Genomic DNA, 23,581 nt, shown 5'->3' with positions numbered 1-23,581 from the left:
GTAGTTCAAACTTTCAATTTACAGATGAGCAGCCCATATGAGTAAACAAAATCCCAAATGTCACAAGATTATTTTTAATACCCCTCTCTTAATGATGAATGAAAGATTGCAGTCCAGCATAAGTAGGCAAAAAAATAATTCCTGGAATGATAGATCCATAATTGTTCTACCAAGGCTAGGAAAACTTGACTTAGAGGTCCAATATAATTTCGAAAAACATTAATTGAGAAGACCCTTAGTACTTCAAAACACTGGTACTTCAGTAAATCTTGGTTCTGTAGTATAAAAATGTTGTCATTCTCAAACCAATGATAACCTACATTTAATCTCTTGAAAGTATATAACTTTTCAAATAAACTTTTTAAAATCATATTCACCAAAATAACACTTGACAAGTAAATGACAGTGACATTAAGTTTTTCAAGTGTAGGAATCAAGTTACAATAGAGTTGATTTATTTACTCAGCACTAATGCCAAATAAGTTCAACCATTCATTAAAGTGTAGAAATAGTATCTCCCACCATTTGCGTTGATCAGTAGGTGCCTTCCAGAAATGTGTAAAATAGATCAGCTTCCCATAATTCAAACCCAAATATTGGATAATAAAGTAAATTTCATCACATAAGAATGCACACTTTAAAAAGTTACTAATAGTTGCCCAATCATGTGTTGCCTTATCATATTTTCCCTATCTGTCTAACATAGTAAGAAATATGACTTTAAGTCTTGATTATGGGTACTGATCAAATATGTGATAAACGTAAAATTTGTCTTCTATTTCTATCATATTACTCTACAGTAATAAAATTTAGTTTTCTTCTTTGTCCAAAACTTATAGGTAGCAGAAAATATCATCCCATGTAAAATAAAATAATCACACACCAATGTACAAAGCCATTTATAAAAACTGGTAGCTAGCTATAAATTCTAAGTGATTTTTAAACTTTCTTGTTGACTAAAGATTAATCTTCCAAAAAGATGAGAATAAAATCATGTCTAGGTGCTTCACGTCTCCAGTCTTACAAATTGTTATTGCAGATGAATGAATTATGGAAATATAAGCTGACATCAGTTCAAGTATATGCAGGATTGAAACTCCATGGAATGTATATAAGCCTTTCAAACTATTAACTGACAGTTTAACAGAATGACTATCAGGATATTGAAACCAGAAAGGAATAATATTAAAGACATAAAATGAATGAAAAATGGAACAAGGGGCAAGTACAGCTAGAATACTCAATGTACACATGTAATAAAGGAAGTGGTAAATCTGAAATAAGTCTTGGAGAAAGGGTTGGTTAAGAATGATAGAAGTATTGCCTCTGATCCAGGAGCATTGGACAATTAGGTGGACATATTTAATTCCAACCCACTTGTGCAACCTTTTGAAATTCAGTTAAAAACACAACTACAAACAAAAACACACAAAAATCACAACCAAACAGCAATCTCTAGAAAGTATTTATATGACCTCACAAAATTTTAAGCAGTTAATGAAGGGCAGTCTTGGGAAAAGCAAACAAAGCTGTTCAAAGATGGCAGGTTAGGGTAGGGGAGAATTTTGAACAGATTTGAATAGACTGTCAAAGGTTATAAATCACCTACATCGACTGAAAATATTTTCTTCTGTGAGTATTCTTTTTTTTGGGGGGGGGGCGGTCGTGGGGCCTGAACTCTGGGCCTGGGCGCTGTCCCTCAGCTACTCATCTCAAGCCTAGCGCTCTACCATTTGAGTCACAGCTCCACTTCCGGCTGTTTTCTTTTTGCCTATGTGATGCTGAGGAATCGAACCCAGGGCCTCAGGCATGCAAGGCAAGCGCTCTACCACTGAGCCACTTTCCCCGTCCCCATTCTGTGAGTATTCTTTGTCTGAACTGGTTACTCCAGTCCTGAGACACTCTTCATAGCTGACGAAAATAGAATGGAAGAAACAAGATAAAGAACCCATTACACCACTGGAGAGATAACAGTCCTCTATGGTTTTTCTCATCTTTCTCCACTACTCTTTTCTCATACTTTTAATAATGTGATTTTGAATTACATCTTTCCTTCTTTTTGAGAGAATTACTGTTTGGTAATTAAATGTCAATTCACAAATTTTGATGTCTTTTTTTTTAAGAACTTTGAATTTAAATTCCACTAAAACCTTGTTTTCACACAGTGAAAATATATTTCCTGGGTAAGGACAATTCTCAAGGGAACCTACAGGATTTACAGCAAGGTTTGTGAGGCTTGTTTGTTTAGTGTGAAAATGAGCCATATTCACCCACATTGCTCCCTCCCAGCTAAGTCTCCAAGGATTTCTTTGCATGAAAGCCTATTTTCCCAGACAATTTTAAATGTCCTTAATAGGCTATGTTGCTAAAAAGTTTGAACAATTAAAATTTACCTGTCATAAATTTTAAAACTTTTTTGAAATTCCTTTATCAGAATCGCGAATTCAACAATCCTAATTCCACCTTTACCATCAAAAAAAGTTAACATGTTGTTTTCATGATATAGTGTCCATGAAACTACTGTTTTCCAGTGGCTTTTTTATGCATATATATGTTCATATAAGCTGATGATGAGCAAAATGACCTCCAAGATATGGAAAGAGAGATATTAATTTGCGGTTGTTGTTTTTGATGTACTATGTGATTTCTATTTTCTTTGAGATTTTCCCCTATGGTTAATCCCCTGCTGTGTTTCATTTTCGTACCCTGTGTATTGTGTATACATTTACCTTAATTAGGGAAGGGAAGAGGAACAAAAAAAATGGCGAGGCAAAGACAAAGAGCAAACCAATGCAATGGCAATTCACACAACACAATAAGTTGGAAATGTACATTACAACTTTTGTGAGAAAAATGAGAGAGGGGATAGCAAGTTTGAAAAGTTATGTATTCAGTACCTTACAATGGCTGTAACCCCAGTGCACATAACTTTCATAATAAAATTAAATTAAAAATAAGCTGATGAAATAAAATTTCACTGTTTTGGTATAGTAAATATTATTCTTTATGTAGTAACTTTTTAAAAATCAGTATTATTTGGCATCTAATTTGAATTAATTACCTCTTCTTTATCACAGGATCACCAACTTGAATATCCAACTAGACAATTTTTCACAATATACTTGCCAATATTTTGAAAATAGAATAAATTTACTACTTTCTTATACTAACACAGAAAACATTTTCATTCTATGGAAACCCATAACTTTTAAAAGTAAATAAGTTGTTAAGAGGACAGAATGTATTTGTTCTTCAAAATTCCTAGGACTAATAACTACTCATTTTAAAATTCTGAACATTCCATACCTGAGAGACTCAAAATATACCTGTTTGCATGTTATGTAATTCTGCAATAGATTCATTTTCCAATGGGGTGTTACAGACTGAGAAGTGAACAGAAAAAGAGCCACATTCTGATATGGGATAAAACTATGAAGCATGTTATAATTAATTCTTCAAGAGTAAGCAGTTTTTTATCAGATTAAGCTATTATTTCATGACCATCAATCACAAGATTTATGTCATAAAGTCATCCTAGCCCACCAGTTTCCAATTTGTAGGGTGTACCTCAAAATTCCCTTAATTCACATCAAGTATAGCTTATCTCCATTGTGAAAATACACTGCATCTCTGCTAATGTGATGCCCTCCTTGTTCTGGAAAGAACACCACTATTAACTGGGTTGCATCATTTTTCCTCCACTGGAATTCTTGCAAATATTACTTATATTTATACTTTTTAACTATCAAAGATAATCAGGATGCTAAGCTTGGAAGATTACAGTTCAAGACTGTGAAATCTCAGGGTCTATGTTGAAGGGGCAGAATGATGCAGGCTCCGGCCTCAGGATTATCTGAGGACTGTGTTTAAGTATTAGGAAAGCTCTTGGTATGCCGGGCTAGAGAGGAAAAATGTTCTCTCCCTATCTCAAAACACATGTCATGGACTCCTGGGAGCTGAGGAAGTAGCTCTTCTGCTTGCTTAAGCATAGTTGAACAGCTGGTCAAGCATTTTCCTGAGATTGGAAAAGTGGTTTGAGCTTATTCTAAAATAGTTTTGATAAATAATATACCAAGACAGGGCTGAGAAGGTGGCTAAGTGGTAGAGTGCTTGCCTTGCATCCATGAGGCCCTGAGTGCGATTCCTCAGCACCACATAAGCAAAAAGAAAAAAGCCAGAAGTGGTGATGTCGCTCAAGTGGTAGAGCTCTAGCCTTGAGCTGAAGAGATGAGAGACAGCACCCAGGCCCAGAGTTAAGGCCCCATGACCAGACCCCCCCCCCAAATTAATAATATACCAAGGCATTGTCTCATAGGTCAAGTAAAAATGTATCTGTTAAAATTTTTGTGTCAATGTCTTCTGACCAAATCTTGGCAAAGATCATGCTTGCTTGTCTTTAAATACCCACTAACAACAAAGCACAGCATGCAGTGGCAATTGCTGTTTGCACTCTGCATCCCCAGTGCCCTGGTGATTTCGTTACACTTACTCAGGGACCCCAAGGCACTAGACGTTACAATTGGCACCCAAACAGGGACCCTTCATGGTTGAATTCAGGAAGGGATATTCAGGTAAGTACTTTTAATTACAGGATGATGGGACAAGTTAAATCTACTCCATACTTAACTATGCTTAAACATTTACTTGCTGCTTATGGTCTAAATATTTCTTCTTCTGACATAGAAATCTGTATTAATGTAGTTAGGGAATGGAATCCTTGGTTCCCCGATGAAGGAACATTAGATGTCGATAATTGGAAATGAGTAAAGAATAACGTAGAAAGAGCTGTTCGAGAAGGGGAAAAGATTCCTATTAGATTTTGGTCCATTTGGGCTATTTTACATACCCTTTTTAAAGCTTTGAATGAGGAAAGATTAAAAGCAGACTTAAAGAAAGAGGCCACCCCTTTTATAGTAGATTTACAATTGGACTCTGAGGTTAAGGACTCAATAGATAAGGATGCATTGCAGTTCACAGAGAAAAAACAAGAGGTAAAAAAGGCTGAAAAGGAACAAACTGAAAGTGTAAACAAAATGTCTGAGCAAATGGAATGGATATTATCAAAATTACAACATATGGGGTTGGAAATTAGCAGAGTGAAAGGAGAACCTGAGAAACTGAAAGTAAAGCAGCCTTCAGCTCGTTCACTGGCCAATGCAATTTTTACAGCATCATTCCCTCACAAAACACAGGGCTCAGACAGTGACTTTGATGATGAAATGCCTATTTTTTCTTATCCTGTAATTCAACGACCCCCTATGAATGGTATATCTCAACCAGCCAGATATTAAGGTGCTGCTGTAGATGATATTGGTAAACTTAAGAAGGCAGTAATGTTGTATGGTCCGTGTAAGGTCCACTCCAGGATGGCCAGCAGACTCCACACTCCTCGCAGCAAAGTCTCCACCCAGTACCTGCGTTACCTAGGCAACTGGGACACCTGGAAGAGGTCACATCTGCATCCCCTGAGGTCACATCTGAATTTGATGTGGCCACACCTTTCTCTGCCCATACCCTAGATAAGGCCTAACCCAAGCCCAGAGGTGCTCTCTTGCTGCTCTTTTCTTGCTCTCTCTGCTCTCTGCTCTTTTCTAGCTCTCTCACTGTTCATTTCAAACACTCTGCTCTCTTTCGCTGCTTTCTCACTGTTCTTTTCTAGCTCCCTCTGCTCTCTTGCTGCTCTTTTCTAGCTCTCTGCTCTCTCCCAGCTCTTTTATAGCTCTCTGCTCTCTCGCTGCTCTTTTCTAACTCTCTCTTCTCTCTCTTTCCTGTCTTTCTTTCCTCTCTCTTTCCCAGCTCTCTCTTTCCTAGGCCTTCCCCAGCCACGTGGAGTGCCAACTTGCCTGTTCCCAGCAGGTTTACTGAATAAACCTACCCCTTACCTGAATACCACGTGTGTGGTGCTCTTCTTACTCAGCTACCTTTTTTTAAAAACCTAACATAAATGGTGCCGTGACTCGGATAAAGGGCTTAAATTCAGGATTGCTGGGATTTCTCTGTTTTTTTTTTTCGTCTTTTTTCTTGTTCTGTTTGTTTTTACCCTTTTTGCTCTGAGGAATACGCACAATTCTGATGGCCTTTTGTGAACCCAACTGTCTGCTGCGGACAGAGCTCATCGATACCATTGCTGGCCTTCATAATCCACGTCCACACCACTTCTCTACTCTGGTAAGTGAAGCTACTCTATGGTTCTCTGTTGCTCTCTCTAGAGGGCTCTGGGGAATGTTGGGACGCCGCTTCCGCCTCGTCAGCTCTACTTCACTCACCAGACTGACTCTCCTACTCTTTTAATGGGGTGCTGCGAATCACGCTTGAGCCGTGAAACCCCTTTAAAATGTCTCCTGCTCTCCCTGGAAAGCCAGAGTGCCTCATTTTTATGCCATTCTCAGATGTAGACAGTTTTTGCTACTTCAATGGTAAATGGTCAGAAGTCTGTTTACTTTTGGGCTCTCTCTGTTCTCTCTCTGCCATTCATGTCCAACTTTCCCTATCTCTCGCTGTCTTTTTTCTACATTTTGGCTTGTGTCCTGAAGAGTGTGACGCAGGCTGGGTCCCAACGACCCCCTCTAGGTTCTCTTTCAAAGGCTAGCCAATTGTAGTCTTGGTCTATTTGTTCAAGGTGTCTTTGCATTTTTTTTTTCAGAAATTCACCATCTTGAGTTCACCATCTTGGCCACATGGTGACTTTAGGGTTTGGCCCTATATGGCCCTTAACCTTCCACCAAACTTACTATTCCATCCATCTATTCTAAGGTGCCTTGCTAACAAGTTGCGCTCTTCACAGGCCCTGGTAACTGAGGCTCAACCATGTGATGTGCCTTTGTTAGCAAAGATGTCTAAACATTGTTGTTAAAATTTTAGGTTTTGAGTTTTGCCTTTTTTGTTTTGTGTTGTTTATTCTACTGACTACATGGTTCTAAAATACTGGGCATATCTGTGCTAAAATTGTCATCACATCTAATGAGGTTTGTCATTTCAGAATATTTGTTGGCAATTCTTGATAAGCCTTTTTGTTTTGTGTTGTGAATTCTACTGACTACATGGTTCTAAAATACTGGGCATATCTGTGCTGAAATTCTCATCACATCTACTGAGTTTTGTCATTTCAGAATATTTGTCTGTCAATTATTGATAAGAACCAGGTCAGTTCTACTTATTCTACTTGATCTCCTTGTTGCTTTAATTGAAAATAATAAAGGGTTTTTGTGGCATAGATTGCAGTTCAAAGTCAGCCCAGGCTGAAAAATCCCTAAGACTCCATCTCCCAACTAACCTACAAAGAGCCCGGCTGGAATCATGGCTCAAGATTCTTATTTCTAAGCAGCCAAACACTGGAAGTACTAAGGTAACTCAAAGTGGTAGAGCACTAGCCTTGAGCAGAAGTGTTCATGGACCGTGCCCAGGCCTTGTGTTCAAGCCTCCTTGAATACCAACTTGGGCAAGCCATCCCAGCAATGAGCACCTAGACTCAGCCAGTCTGGGGAACAAGGGAACATGGAGAGGAGTAAGAGGAGATGTCACATCAGCTACTTTGTGCCTGCCCTTTCAAAATTTACCAGAGCCAGGAGGTCAGTGGAAGTAAGAAGCCTGCCCATCAAATGTCTATACCTGTCTACCTATTAACTAAACAGGAATTTATATTCTTGCCTTTGTCACCTGACTTCTCTACCTAGTCGCCAGATGTCAGAAGTATCTAGGGACATTTCTACATTTTCAGCCCCAAGTCCTTCCTCTTGCCATTTATTTGCTCTGGAGTATTTTTTTCCAGCCTCTCAATGCTCATCAGACTTCTCCAGGCTTCATCTAAGGACTCATGCCACCAAGGTACCACTGCTGCTCACTGCCTTCTCTGGGAGGGGACCAAATTCCAGTCTTTTACCCCTATTGTCGATGCCCCCTTGTCAGCAGGAAGTAGCCCGAGAGAATCCATGCCCTATTTTATGATTATTAAAAGGCTGGAATATAAGGTCCGCTACAGGATGGTGAGCAGACTCCACCCTCCTCGCAGCAAAGTCTCCACCCAGTACCTGCATTACCTATGCAACTGGGACTCCTGGAAGAGGTCACATCTGCATCCGTTGAGATCACATCTGAATTTGATGTGGCCACACCTTTCTCCGCCCATACCCTAGATAATGCCTAGCCCAGACCCAGAGGTGCTCTCTTGCTGCTGTTTTCTAGCTCTCTCTGCTCTCTGCTCTTTTCTAGCTCTCTCACTGTTCTTTTCTAGCAATCTGCTCTCTCTCTCTCTGCTCTCTCACTGTTGTTTTCTAGCTCTCTGTTCTCTTGCTGCTCTTTTCTAGCTCTCTGCTCTCTCGCGCTCTTTTCTAGCTCTCTGCTCTCTTGCTGCTCTTTTCTAGCTCTCTCCTCTCTCTCTTTCCTCTCTCTTTCCCAGCTCTCTCTTTCCTAGGCTTTTCCCAGCCTCGTGGAGTTCCAACCTTGCCTGGTCCCAGCAGGTCTACTGAATAAAACTACCCCTTACCTGAATACCACGTTCGTGGTGCTGTTCTTACTCAGCTTCCTCTTTTTAAAAACCTAACAGTCCTCAGTCTCATTATGTTAAGGAATTGCTTAATGGGCTTGCCTGACATTACAATAATTTTGCTCCCTAGGATTGGAAGATGCTTTGTAGAGCCTTGCTTAAGAAACTGAAATACCTACAATGGCAAATGTGGTTTACTGAGTTATGTACAAAAAGGGCTAAACAAAATGCACAGAGCAGTAATCCACACCTGCAGATCATAACCTTTCCCATGTTAAGTGGAACAGAACAATATGCGGATGCTCATATGTAAGTGAACTCTCCTGAAGAGATCCATGAGGAGTTAAGAGACATTGGTATTGAGGCATGGGAAAGGATTTGACCAGTAGGAGAGCATTATGGCTTTTGGACTAAAGAAATTAAAAAACCTAATCAACCCTATGTTGAATTTTTATCACGATTGAAATTGACCTTGGAATGTACTGTTGTGGTAGAGGCTGCAGGGCAACAACTGCTACACATGTTGGCTTATGAGAATGCTAATGAGGACTGTAGACGGACCCTATTGCGTATTAAAGAATCTGGGGATGTGAATACATATTTAAGGGACTGCAAAGACGTTACATCTGAATCCAGGTGTATGCAGGTATTTGCTAAATCTATGGCCACTAACCTGGCATGCTTGCAAACAAAACCCTCTAAAGTGTTTTGGATAGGGTCAAAAAGGCTACTGACGTTAACAAGAGAGGACCAGGAATTTGCCCTAAATGTAAAAAATGGAAGCACTGGGCAAGGGAGTTTTGATCAAAAATAGACAATAAAGGAATTCCTATAAAAGATGCTTACCCTATGCAGGGAAAGTCTCCATTGGGACAGCCCCGGGGCCCAGGATTAATAATGGAGGGCAGCCAACCATTTTTTCCCTTCTTCCTGCCACAGCCCACAGCACCGCAGTGGACATACCAGCCTTAAAAGATTTTATTTTGAAAGGTGGTGATAAGCCACAAAAATATCCTACTGGAATTTATGGGCCTTTACCTGAAGGAACATTTGGCCTATTGACCTGTAGATCCAGTCTTAATGCAAAAGGAGTTTTAATATATTTAGGAATTATTGATGCTGACTATATTGGGGAAATAAAATTTTTAATGTCAGCTGCTGCACATATTTCCTTTAAAAAGGGAGAATGAATTGCTCAAATCTTGTTATTATCATATATATCTATTGGAAAGTCATTTACACTCCACATTGGGGGATTTGAAAGTACTAACCAACAAAATGTGTTTTGGACTACTCATATTACTAAAATGCAGCCTAAGATTAAGATTAATATTCAGGAAAAGATATTGACAGGACTAATAGATACTGGCTCAGATATTACAATTATTAAAACTCATGAATGGCCTAATCATTTATTATATAAAATAATCCCCTGTAATATTAAAGGAGTTAGCAATACTCCTGTAAATTTTATAGGACAAACAGTGTCATATGTTACTATAACCTCAGAAGACGGACAGAGAGCTATCCTTAAAACTTATATTATGGAAGTTCCAGTTAACATAATTGGTAGAGATGTACTGGAACAATGGGGAGCTTATATTCAATTTTAACATTTTTAGATGGAGCCCATAAAGATATTAGGGAAATTTGAGGAACTTCTTTGGATTGAACAATGTCCTATATCTAAAGAAAAATAAGAAACAGCTCATCAATTAGTTGCAGTGCAGTTAACCAAAGGACATATTGAGCCTTCTATGTCAACATGGAATTCTCCAATATTTGTTATTAAAAAGAAGTCAGGGAAATGAAGATTGCAGACTGATTTATGAGGAGGTAAGGCATCCATGTACCCTATGGGGGCTTTACAACCTGGTATACCGTCGCCTGCCATGCTTCCTAAAAATTGGCCAATAATAGTAATAGATTTACAAGATTGCTTTTTTTTTTTAACCATTCCTGTACATGTAAAGATTGTAAAAGATTTGCCTTTTCTTTACCACAAATAAATCATCAAACCCCTCATCAGCGCTTCCAATGGGAGGTGTTGCCCCAAGGAATGATGAATTCTCCAACTATGTGTCAGATATATGTTGATAAGCCTTAAAACCTGTTAGACAAAAATGGCCTCACATTTATATTTTTCATTATATGGATGATATTTTGTTTGGAGGACCAAATATAACAGAATTAGAAATGGTGTTACAGTGTTTACACTTTATATTTAAAGATTTTTGATTAATAATAGCACCTGAAAAAATACAAAAAGATACGGTGGTAAAATATTTAGGATATATTGTTTGTAGACAAACAGTGACAACTCAAAAAATATCTTTACGACGTGATCAATTACATATATTAAATGATTTTCAAAAGTTACTAGGAAATATTATTTGCATGCTACCAGCCTTAGGAATTCCTACTTATCTATTACATAATTTGTTTCAATGTTACAAAGGGAGCCTGATTGACATAGCAAAAGAACTTTAACTAAGGAAGCTGAAAGAGAAATACAATTTGTAGAACAGAGAATAAAAAAAATGTTTTTACATCGAGTAACGTTTATTCAACTCATAAATTTATATATTTTAGATACATGAAAATACCCAACAGGAATTATAAGACAAAATGAGCTACCATTAGAATGGATTTATACACGGCATAGATTTACAAAAAATATTATGCCTTATGAACAACAGTTGGCAGTTATTATTCAACAGGCCAGGCAACTGGTATTTATCCTATCAGGGCATGATTTATTTGAAATCATCTTTCCTTTGCCAAAAGACCAAGTAAAATATTTGTTAAACCTGTCTGAAATGCTACAAAGAGCATTAGTAAATTTTACTGGGCAATTTTCCTATCATTTTTCCCAAAGGTAGATTGTGGGATTGCTTGGGTAAACAACAACTTATCATTAATAATATAATTACCAAGGCCCCTATTTCAACTGCTATTACTGTTTTTACAGATGGCTCCAAAACAAAAAGTGCTATTAGACAACAAATAAATATTGGGTACAAAGAACTACTTAAGCATCAGTTCAACAAAATGAACTTTTTGCTATTATTAAGGTGTTACAAGATTTTGTGGGAGATGTTAATATTGTTACTGATTCTGCCTAAGCTGTAGGAGTTGTGAGTAATATAGTCACTGCAGTTACACATTCATCTAAACCCCAGCTAAACCAATTATTTAAACAATTACAAGCATCACTGCAACAACGTAATGCCAAAGTGTTTGTAGCTCACATTAGAGCTCACTCTTCCTTACCTGGGTACCTTGTATATGGCAATAATCAGGTTGATAAATTAATTTTGTTCTGCTAAACAGGATCATTCTCATTTACATACAAATTCTAGCTATTTACATATGCTTTATAAAATACCTTATTCTCAAGGTAAACAAATTATAAAAAGGTGTCCTATCTGCAGACCAATGCTTTGAGAGTTGTACCTGCTGGAGTAAATCCTCCCAGATTACAACCTATAGAGCTCTGGCAAATGGATATAATCCATGTATAAGCATTTGGCTGTTTTTCCTTTGTACATGTTACAATAGATACGTATTCCAAATTTGTTTGGGCTTCTGCCCTTATGGGAGAAACTGTTAACCATGTAATAGAACACTTATTGGAAGATTTTGCCATTATGGGAGTGCCTGCCAAAATGAAGACTGACGTGGACCAGCCAATAAAAGTATCAGATTTAAAAGATTTTGTGAACTTTATGATGTGGTATATATTACAGGAATAGAATATAACCCCCAAGGACAAGCCATTATTGAATGTGTTCATGGCACACTAAAACAACAAATGAAAAAATTAAAATGAGGAAAAGGTTGGATGAAAGTATGGATATTTTGTGGTATTCCATGCAAAATCCTAAAATAATTTTACATCAAGCTCTTTATGTTCTTAATTTTTTAAACTAACCACAAGGAGATATTTTAACTAGAGCTGAGCGCCATTTTGAGCAAATATCACAAAAACCTTATTTAAATGCTCCCGTATGGAATAAGATTGCATTGGATGCAGAATGGCAACTAGGAACATTATTACATAAGGGGCAAGGATAAGGTTTTGTGTCTACACAGGATGGCAAACAATACTAGCTTCCTGCCTGATGGATACAGACGTGGCCCAGTGAGGACAGCCCCATATCTTGCAAGGAATCCGCCAACAGTTGAGGAAAAAGAAATCCCCACTGCCCACCTGGGGGCAGGTTAAAAAGTTGACTGGAGAAGGACAAAAGATGTTACAATTTAATGGTAAACCTGTCACGGCTGAGAACTTGTTCCTGGCCATGTGCCCTGCTTATTGTAAACTCTGTCCATGCTAATGCTAATGTAAGTTATTGGGACTTTGTTCCTAACCCTCCTTTATTGGAACCTGTTGTTTGGGGAGACATGTATATAACAGTCTATACTGTTCCTGCTGTTTTATCTCCTCCTTGGAATAATTTCACATTTTGCAATAAAGATGATGGTAACTTTTTAAATTTTACTTACTATACTCATTCCTTGCCTGTTTTTCTGGGGCCTCCTCCATGTTTAGTAATGAATTGCCAACATTGGGTTTTACCTGGGAAACGCACTTCCAATTCTAAAACACAGCTGCACCAATTAACTACTTGGCCATTAATAGTAGCTGGGAAAGTGTCACTGATGGCGAGTTATCCTTACCTATGTGCCCTGATTTTACTTATATTGATTTAAAATATCAGCCTTTTGTGTGGCAAGAGGGTAGAGGAACATTTGGGAAAATGTTCAATAATTTTATTAATTGAGGACCTTTTGGACAGTTTATTAACACATGTTCAGAATGGAATATTACCAGATGTGATTTATCAAATGTTACTAGGATGCCGGAAGCCATTAATGGATAGCTTACTGGAGCTCAATTGATGGCCTAGGGAGATGGAGGCTTTGCAGATGCTCTATGGGCTTTCATGGCTGCACCCAATGCTGTTCAGACTCATCTTTGGAAGGTCGCAGCGGCGCTGAAACCCATGATGCTATCAAATGGATCGTTTTCAGGGACGGTGAACTCTGCATCCACTTATAATTTTACTTTGTACAAATCTTATGATGCAACTGCTTGTGTAGCTCTGCCTTATGCATTTTTAGTGGGAAATTATACATTTTCTCCTACTATTTCTTGTTTTAATTGTCGCCTGTGTTCTTGCATTAATTCCTCTCTTAATTTTAATGGCAGTATAGTACCATGATATTACAACAAAGAACTCATATTTGGCTACTGTTAAATTAGGAAGAGAATGGTCCCAAAATCCTTTGGATAGTGTTGTTATTGAATTTTTTACCAAACTACTACAATGTACATAGTGCATGATTGGAGCCATGGTAGCTGTCATCTTAAACTTAATTGCTATTACCACTGTTGCTGCGGTGTCTGGAATTGCCCTACACACTTCCTTACAAATTAGCACTTTGTGGAAGAATGTCACCGGGATTCACATGAATTGTGGGTCTCACAGGTAGAAAATGATACTCTATTACAAACACAGATTAATTTTCTTAAACAGACAGTTGGATGGTTAGGAAACAAGTTATTGGTTGTGAAAAAAAGTTATTGTTAAAATGTGATTGCAATTTTACTACCTTTTTCATTACTAATGTAAAATATAATATATATATATATATATGATTAGAATGTAATACAGCAATATTTATATGGAAATTCTACTGCTGCTCAATTGATTGCTCAGTTACAATTTGATGTACATGATATTTTTGGTAAACAATTTACAAATGATGATGCTTCTAATATTGCTGATGCATTTATTAAACAATTGGAAGGGTTGGATCCAAAAGAAATACTACAAAGCATTTCACATACTGCTAGTGGTGTGGAAATTATGGTTGTTATTATTTTGTTTGCACTTGTACTGTTATATTTGATATTTATGAAACCAATGCAAGCGTCTATGATAACTCTGTGGAAAGCTTTACTTTTAAAACAAAAGAAAAAAGAAGGAAATTGTGAAGACTCAGGGTCTATGTTGAAGGGGCAGAATGGTGCAGACTCCGGCCTCAGGATTATCTGAGGACTGTGTTTGAGTATTAGGAAAGTTCTTGGCATGCCGGGCTAGAGAGGGAAAATGTTCTCTCTCCCTATCTCAAAACACATGTCACAGACTCCTGGGAGCTGAGGAAGTAGCTCTTCTGATTGCTTAATCATAGTTGAACAGCTGGTCAAGCATTTTCCTGATTGGTTTGAACATGCTCTAAAATAGTTTAGATAATAATATATCAAGACATTGTCTCATAGGTCAAGTAAAAATGTATCTGTTGAAATTTTTGTGTCAATGTCTTCTGACCAAATCTTGGCAAAGATCATGCTTGCTTGTCATTAAATACCACTAACAATAAAGCACAGCATGCAGTGGCAATTGCTGTTTGCACTCTGCATCCCCTGTGTCCTGGTGATTTTGTTACCCTTACCCAGGGACTCCAACGCACTAGACGTTGACAAAAGCCCACCGAGGCAGGAAGGTTCTCTAGATTCTTATCTCCAATAAACTTTCCAGCAAAAGCCAGACACAAGTGAGCTGAGATTGAAGTGGTAGGGCATGGGCCTTGCGCACAAAGAGGCTCAGAGACAGTGTCTAGTCCCCGAGTTCAAGCCCTAGGTCAAACTAATAAAATAAACAAACAAAAAAAACAAATCCCAAACCTAGCAGTTTTCTCACTGTATACAGAAGACGTTATTAAGGAAATTGCTACCTGTGTTACATACAGGTAGAAGACAGATGACACACAATTATTCTCTTCATACCATGTTATACCAAAACCTCAAAAAATCGTCTTTTCTAAATTTATAAATTAATATCATCCATTTTTTGCCAACTCTGTCTACATTATTCACATTTTCATTTTATACATGAAGTGTTGGTATTATCTATTAACTGAGTTCTAATTCTCATGAAAGAATATTCTAGGCAAATAGATTGCAAGAAACATTTGTAACTTTATCAATTAAACCCTCTACTTAAAAGAATTTTGTAGTATCCTATAGAATATGAAATTACAAACAAAACCAAAATGTTTATTTTAAATTTAAACTCTAATTTAGCAAGATCTACATAGTCCTACATTAGATTAACTTTGCTATTTCTCCAGGCTTAAGCTTTTGTAATCCTTCATCCTATCCTTGGAATCTATCAGAATGATGATTACTTACTTTTTCAAATTTTGGATGGGAATCATGAGCCATTTTGCATCTAAGAATGTTCTGTAATGAAGAGAACATTTAAAACACAACTGAGGATTATATATGAGTTGCATTTCAACAGGAAACGACTTCTCAAAATATAATGACAATATTAGCCCAAACTTCGAACTGCGTATTCCTTTCTTGTTTGGTTTGTTTTATTAAGACAAAATTATACTACCTGGTCCAGGGAAGGTATCACTGTGTAATTCCACTATCTAATCTCCTGTCTTAGTCTGAGTGCTAGAATTCTAGCCTTGTATCACATTTCCCCTCCATAGTTTCTTGGTTTATTTAATCGAGATACAGACTAGCAATTCTGAACTTCTCCAGTAATATTATCCACTATACTGCTCAGAGTGTTCATATACTCTTTTCAAAGATGTTATAACATTTGACACAGAATATGAACATTTTCAGATGTACCTGCAGGAGTCTCTGATTCATTCCTCCATGGACCTGATCCCATTAATAATGATTACTTGACTCTGGTCCCTATCTATGTAATATTCTTAAACTTTTTTGAAGAAGGTTCACTTGAGGACTTTCTAACATTAAAAATTATCACTTGATTCCAATCTTACTCAGGACATATTTTCTATTGTTTTCTACCTTTTCCACATATTCTGAGAGTTGCTTCATATGTGTATTTGTGAGTGCATATATGTGTCTCTGTATATATGTGTATGATTGTATGTATGTATGCAAAAGCGTCAAGATCTTATTCAGCAACCTTGCTCATGGCTGGTATTGAGCCATGCTTCCAATCCAGCTTTTGGCTGGTTAATTATAGTTTCTCAAAGACTGTTCTGCCCAGGCTGGATGCATACGGAACTTCCCAGACTCCTTTACATTCTTAGGTTTTATTTCTCCAGTAGTATCAACTTTTAAATTACAAACATTTTTGTGAGTGTAAAGGCTAAGCTGTAGCCTAGATTTTCAACGTAAGAATTCATATAAAGATAGATGAACATGCACATTATATATGCTGTGTGTACACTGTTAGAAATGTGATCCTTAGCTGGGTGGTGGTGAGATCTTAGGACAGGGCTCAAAGCTAGGCTGGGCAAGAAAATCCTGGAGACTCTTTTTCCAATTAACTACAAGAAAACTGAAAGTGGCACTGTGGCTCAAGTATAGAGCATTAGCCTTGAGCTGAATAGCAGAGGGACAGCTCCCAGGCCCAGTGTTCAAGTGCCAAGACCATCACTAACAAAAAATACATAAGTAAAGGAAAGAAAATAAATGTGATCTTATCCACCAGTTCATGGCTAGTATAATCCCTGCTCTCTCAGGATGATCTTTTTTTTCCAATTAAGTCCATGCTCTTATATCTGATTTGCATTGAAAACAGAATTATGCTTCCATTCTACTGTCTACAAAGTTGCGTGATTAGCAAGCATGATTTAGAAAGGGAGTGGCCTCATACTTCCTGTTCCACGTACGAGTAATGCTTTCTCTATATCACTCTCATAAATCTACATACTGGACTTGGCTTTATTGTTTCAATGTTGTCTTATTTGTAGAGTCTTCTATGAACCCTTATACTTAAACACAAAACTTCTCTTTCTCTTATTATTGCTATTGTTTCCTTACTGTTAACTCATGAACAGTTGGCAAATAATGCGCAGCACATACACTCACAAAAAAATGATCTGAGAATCTTCTTCCCATTTAAAATTCGCCTTAATCCATAGAGAACTTACAAAGTTTGAACTCAATATACTTATGGAAAATGTATTTAAAAGCAATATAAATTTCATATTTTCTCTTTACTAAGTTGTCTCTGAAACACGTGTAACCTCAGAGCAGGATGTCCTTGTGTTTTTTCGGTGAAGCAAGAAAACATTCATTATATCTCAGGCAGCACCGTAGATTGTTCCTGGAAGTAACTGCTACTGGATGTGGAAACTGGTCCCAGGAAAGGAATGGAACATAGAGGATTGACAAAGTTCAAGTTAAATTGTGCTTTCCTTTTTACTGTTCAAAAAATCCCAAGGCTTGAAGGAAACTCTGTCCCTGACTTTTTCGTGTGTGTATTTACTCATATATAACTTTTCTGTAAACTCCTAGTTGAGAGTATTACAAAAAGAAATAATGTGCCATTTGAAAGCCAGCATAGAACAAAAGGAAATAACGTTGTTTAAAACATGTTCTATTGCAGGGACTGGGAAGTTGCCTCAGTGGTAGAGCACTTGCCTTGCATGGATGAGGCCCAGGTTCGATTCGTTAGCACCACATAAGCAAAAATAAGCCAGAAGTGGTGCTGTGGCTCAAGTTGTAGAGTGCTAGCCTTGAGTTGAAGAGCCGATGGACAGCGCTCAGGCCCAGAGTTCAGGCCCACGACTGGACCCCCCCAAAACCATTCTACTGGTAAGAAACAAAGACATGGAGGCTTTAAAGTGTCTTATCGATGGTATTTTCACCCCTGAGATGATTCCCTTGTTTCAGGAGTCAGTTATCAATTCCTTTAGTTTGGTCCTGAATTTTCCAGAGAATAAGGATTCCAAAAAAGTATCCAGTGATTATGATCAGCAAAAGAAGCCTCTTCTCAGACCAGTACTCCTTTAAGGAGGGTCCCAATGAAATATCTGGGGGTTTTATTTGCTTGTTTTTTTAGTTTGTGTTGGTTATGGGGCTTGAACTCCTAGGCTGGATCCTGTCTCTGAACAGTTTTGTTTCCTGCTAACCTGCCCCCAAAGCTCTGCTGCTTGAACTAAAATTACACTTGTGGTTTTTATGCTGTGTAATTACAGATAAGAGTTTGACAGACTCTACTGCCATGGTTGGATTCGAACTAAGATAGTAAGAAAGCCAAGTGACATCAACTGTATAGACATCTCTCTTCAAAGAAGAAATATTAGATGTTTTTTGTAAAGCTAATATTTGACATTTTTTTCTCTTTTGTATTGTGAGAATACCATACAGAGGAGTTACAATTACACGGGGAAGATAATGTGTACATTTCTTATCAAGCATTGTTGCCTCTTCTTTTTTTCCCCTTCCCATCCCTTCCCATACTCTCCCTCTTCCCCCATCCCATCCTCCCCCCACCAAAGTTGTAAAGTTCATTTTTTGACATAATGACTTGTACATCTTATTGTTGCAATGGCTCCACCTGTATCCCTAAACGATTTGTTTTTAGAGAATATGTCCAGCACAGATTCCATAACATAACTCACCAAAAGTAGGTGCATTGAATCATTTTGGAATTAATTTTTTTTGCTTGGGAAGATTATTGATCTTGTCGTTCCTTTTGGGGAAACTTAAAGTCATATTTCACCTTTTTTGTTGGTTCTGAGGCTTGAATTCTGATCCTGGGCACTGACCCTCCGCTCTTCAGTTCAAGTTGACCTCACTACCACTTTAGCTACAGCACCACTTCCTGGTTTCTGGTGGTTAATTGAAGATTAGGTTCACATGGACTTTCCTGACAAGGCTGGCTTTGAACCACAATCCTCTGGTCTCAAACTCCTGAGTAGCTAGGATTACAGGTGTAAACCACCAGCACCCATTTCATATTTGCATTTAGGTGCACTGACACACTGTGTAGACAAAGAATTGAAATTTTAACCAAATGATGACATTGCAGCTTTTCAAAAAAATTGAGGTAGCAGTAAATATGTCCTCCTTTTCCAGTTTGTTACATTAATGAATCATGAGCTATGGGACCCTTACATTAGCATCCTGTGACATCTGTATAGGTGTATTTAGTATCAGGAAATGTTCATAGAGAAATATAGAAAGAATGAGATTTTTAGAAAACAAAGGAGATAAGATATGAAAGAACAGCATAGAAGGAGATACATTTACCACGCAGAGATTAAGAACTAGCCTAAGAGATTTAGAATGCTAAAGGCAATGAGGAAAAGCCTAGTTGACAAATAGTTCTTCAATAACCAAAAATGGTTCTCTAGACCAGTTTCTGGTATACCTTATTTACTATCATTTTTTCCTTCCATCCGGAGTTACTCCTTATTTTCTGTCATAACTATTAATTAGCCTCTGCCTTTTTGATGGCAAAACTGACCAAAAAGATTTCAAAATCACGCAGACTACTTTTCACTTTGTGATTAGCAGTGATGACACAAAATGCTGGAATCCTTGACTTTCCAGAATTAATCTTCAGCGGACATCCAAGCACATTCCTGGCATTAATTGCTGTGACTTAATGAACAAAACTTTTTTCAACACAGTATCCTAACATAACTAAAGTACATGAATTAGGGGCTATTGTCAGGTGTCAGTATGTAAGGAGCAATTATATATTTCAAGTATGTGTTCTTTCTTTTCCATTTACTAATTTTTTTGCCAGTCCAGGGGCTTAAACTCAGGGGTAGGGAATTATTCCTGAGCATTTTTTTCCTCAAGGCTAGCACTCTACCACTTGTGGCCCAGTATTCTTTCTAGTGTTTTTCTTTTTTCTCTGTTACTGAGGAATTGAACCCAGGGTTTCATGAATACTAGGCAATCACCATACCATGAAGCCACATTCCCAGAGCCCTAAATGACTTTCTTAAGAAGGCATTACATTTTCATTCCATAACTAAGTATCATAAGTTTGGCCAGGTGATAGAAAATGATGTAGAAAGCAATACAATACAATAAGTCCAGTAAGGCTGGATGGACAATGAATTTCATGATCTAGCCAGGGCACAGTGTGGCTTACCTCAGGGTGCTGTTTCAACAGGCTGAGCTAGACAGCTCCTGACCCACAGCCCACCTCCAGAATGAGACGGTCACCTTGGATTCCAGCCACATGGGGATGCTGGGCCCCCTTCACCAGCACCCATTCAAACAGTTTTTATGAAAGAGAGAGGGAAAAGTCAGAATTAAAATTAGGTTGGGTGCCGGTGGCTCACAACTCTAATCCTAACTACACTGGAGGCTGACATATGAGGATCATGGTTCATAGCCAGCCCCCACAGGAACGTCTCTGAGACTCTTATTTCCAAAGAACCACCAGAAAACTAGAAATGGTGCTGTGGGCTCAAGTAGTAGAGCACTAGCCTTTTGCTGAGGAGCTCAGCAACAGCGCCCATGCCTAGTGTTCAAGCCCCACAACTGACAAGAACTGGACTCCCTACCACAAGAAGCGGATTGAATATCACCCATTGTCCTAGGGAGCATGGTAGTGAAGTCAGGCCGAGCTTCCTGTGAAGTTGAAGTCATAAGGAGGTTACCTGACTTCTCTGTGCCTCGGTTTCCCCAGATGCAAAATTAAACACAGTGAAGGATCCCCATCCTCATGGGTATAGGGTAACGATGAAAGAGACCCATGTTTTGTTTCAAAATCCCCAGCTGTTGCATGATTAATAACTGGCCCCACCTGAGCCCTTTGTGGGTATCTTCCTGTCATTTGCTCACAGAATTGCAGAGAACCTTCTCTGAATGCCACTCCCTCCATGCCAAGCCATGCTCCAGAGATTCCCTCTGTATAAATCCCTTGTTTCCTCAAACTGTCCTGTGAGGAGAATGAGTTCTGATGGTTGTGACCCTTCCCAGAGCTTCACCTGTGGTCAAGAATTGGCTGCTGTGGACCAAAAGCTTGGGATAATCCATCTAAATCGATGACTGAGCATGGTGCTACATGGTTACCATCCCAACTACAGAGGGCCAGGCCTGGTAGAGCATACCTTTCCCAGATAGGAAGACTTCGATCCAGTCCAATCAGAGCATATATTGAGTCTCTGTTTCAGAAATGCCCAAGACAGAAAGATGGCTCCTCAGAGCCAGGGTGAGGAAACAAGCATGGGTCATGGTGCCCAAGGAGGGGTGTCTGATCACAGTTAGTTGTGATTTGGGGGAAGCCACTCACCTGTGTTGCTGGGAAAAGCTGCTGGAGGCTGCTCCAGGTGGGGCAAGAAGCAATGGCAGCGAAACACATGGACCAAGAGCAGAGAACCAGGGCCAGGGACCAGGTCAGGGCTTTAGGCCTGGTTGGCAGTGCACCATTGCCTGAGGTTTAAAATCCTGCAACTTGGGAAGGGGAGGAGGGAGCTGGGGTGCGGGCAGGCATCTCAATTTCCTACTATACTCCAAAGTTGCTTGAGTCTCTTCCTCACCACTTAGCCACCTCTACCTTCCTCAATTGCTGGTAGTGTTGTAAACTAACAGAGGGAATCCAGGGTGCTACTAGGCAGCATGGAATGTGGGCGTGGTCACCATTCTTGTATCCCATTGGTCAGAAATAACCATGAAAGAATGGGGGTGTGGCCAGAGTTCTGTGATGCAAGCAGCATGGGCTGAGTCAAGAAGACAGCGGCTCCCCCAGCCCTTATCCCAGGGACCAATGTCCAATTCAGTTGGAGACAAGAGGGTGACCTGCTTTAGGCAGATGGCTGCACAGATTGTTGTATATGTCTGTTTGTTGCCAGACCCGGACCTTGAACTAAGGATCTGGGCACAGTCTGTGCACTGCTTTTGCTCAAGGCTCGCCCTCCACACTGGAGCCTTGGGCTTCTGGCTTTGTTGGCACTGAAGTTGGAAAAAGGTCTCAGGAACTTTCCTGATTAGGCTGACTTTGACCATGATCCTCCCATCACAGCCTTGTAAGTATCAAGGAGGACTGCTGAGAGCCACTGGTACCTATCTAATCATTGGTCTTGCTGATATTCTTGGACAGAACGGTGAGTACCCTATCCCCAGGTTGAAGTGGAGGGAGCTGGAGCCCACAGTTCGAATCCTGGTCCTGCCACCTCCAAATGGCTGGAGAGCCTATGGAATTCATTCCTATCCATATGAGTACCAATGGAATGTGATGTATGTCATGATTGAATGGGCAGCTCTTGAATGATTCCAGGATAAAGTTATACACAATTATATTATAGGACACTGATCAATTTTAGTTAATTCTTTATTAAGCAGTTAAACAATCACATTCATAAAATTGAGGCATAATGAAATGCCTAAGAATTGGGCCTCACATACTGCAAAGGTACCATTTTTCTGCCAGGACTGGGATTGAAACTCAATGTCTTGGTAACTCTATTGCACTGTGTGGGAATGGGAAGCTGGCCGCCTTAAAGTCAAGAAATTCAGTTCTGTTCCTTATGCCTCAAATAGATCTACACCACTAGAAAACATCCTATTCATGTACAATTTACATACATGATTTATATTTATATACATATGTTGACTCCATATTGCATTCAGTGTAATTACTTTATTTTTTTTATTTTTTCATGTATTGACCATTTATTTTATTGACTATTATGGAATATAAAACATTGAATACATTGATTACACAGGATATAGGTCTGCATATGTATTCCACTTCATACCTGACATACAGGACTTTCATAAAAAGGAAAACATGTGTCACTATCATCTTCTTACTCCACAATTCATTTTTGGTAGTGCTGGCATCTGAACTCAAGACCTACAAGCCTACAAGGCCCAATTCATGAATGCGTGAGTGTTAGCATGCCATCCTAGGACAAATTTTGCTGACAGGCTGTTCCCAGGACCTCAGATCAAGCCCGAGGGGTGACCAAATAAGAAAAGATTGACATGCAGATGGCAGTATGCTAATAAATATATATCTTTATAGAGTGTCAGAGATGTCTATACAATATTCAGTTATATAGACTACATTCCTTCAAATCCCTGGGTATTAATTATGCCTCCATGTAATTAATGTAATTAATGTAATGTAATTAATTAATTGTTTTCATCCTTAAACTATTAATGAAATCAGTGTTCTGAAATTATTGCTTTCCTTTAAGTAATAATATTCTTTCAATGCTTCATAAATATTAAATCAAATCAATCAGCCTCCTGAAATGATGCTGTCTAATTTTATAGGAGCATCATTCATGATCAGTTCATTCAACCGTGACATTGACAATATTCCATCGTTAATCCTA

The 23,581-nt window shown here is 38.6% G+C and overlaps 1 long non-coding RNA gene across 1 annotated transcript in view; it reads right to left on the bottom strand.

Annotated features, from left to right (window-relative positions):
- LOC138814826 (uncharacterized) overlaps positions 1-21,801 on the bottom strand; it is a 53,395-nt gene extending 31,594 nt beyond the window's left edge. The window contains exons 1-3 of the long non-coding RNA XR_011368101.1: positions 21,532-21,801; positions 20,383-20,490; positions 15,684-15,734 (exon numbers count right to left, since the gene is read on the bottom strand). This is a non-coding gene — a long non-coding RNA (uncharacterized lncRNA). The remainder of the gene's footprint in view (positions 1-15,683; positions 15,735-20,382; positions 20,491-21,531) is intronic.
- Between the last annotated feature and the right edge of the window lie 1,780 nt (positions 21,802-23,581).

Source organism: Dipodomys merriami, unplaced genomic scaffold, assembly GCF_024711535.1.
Source record: "Dipodomys merriami isolate MVZ:Mamm:240054 unplaced genomic scaffold, mDipMer1.0.p SCAF_614, whole genome shotgun sequence".
In the NCBI taxonomy this organism is placed as follows: domain Eukaryota; kingdom Metazoa; phylum Chordata; class Mammalia; order Rodentia; family Heteromyidae; genus Dipodomys; species Dipodomys merriami.
This window is presented reverse-complemented; position numbering and strand designations above follow the sequence as displayed.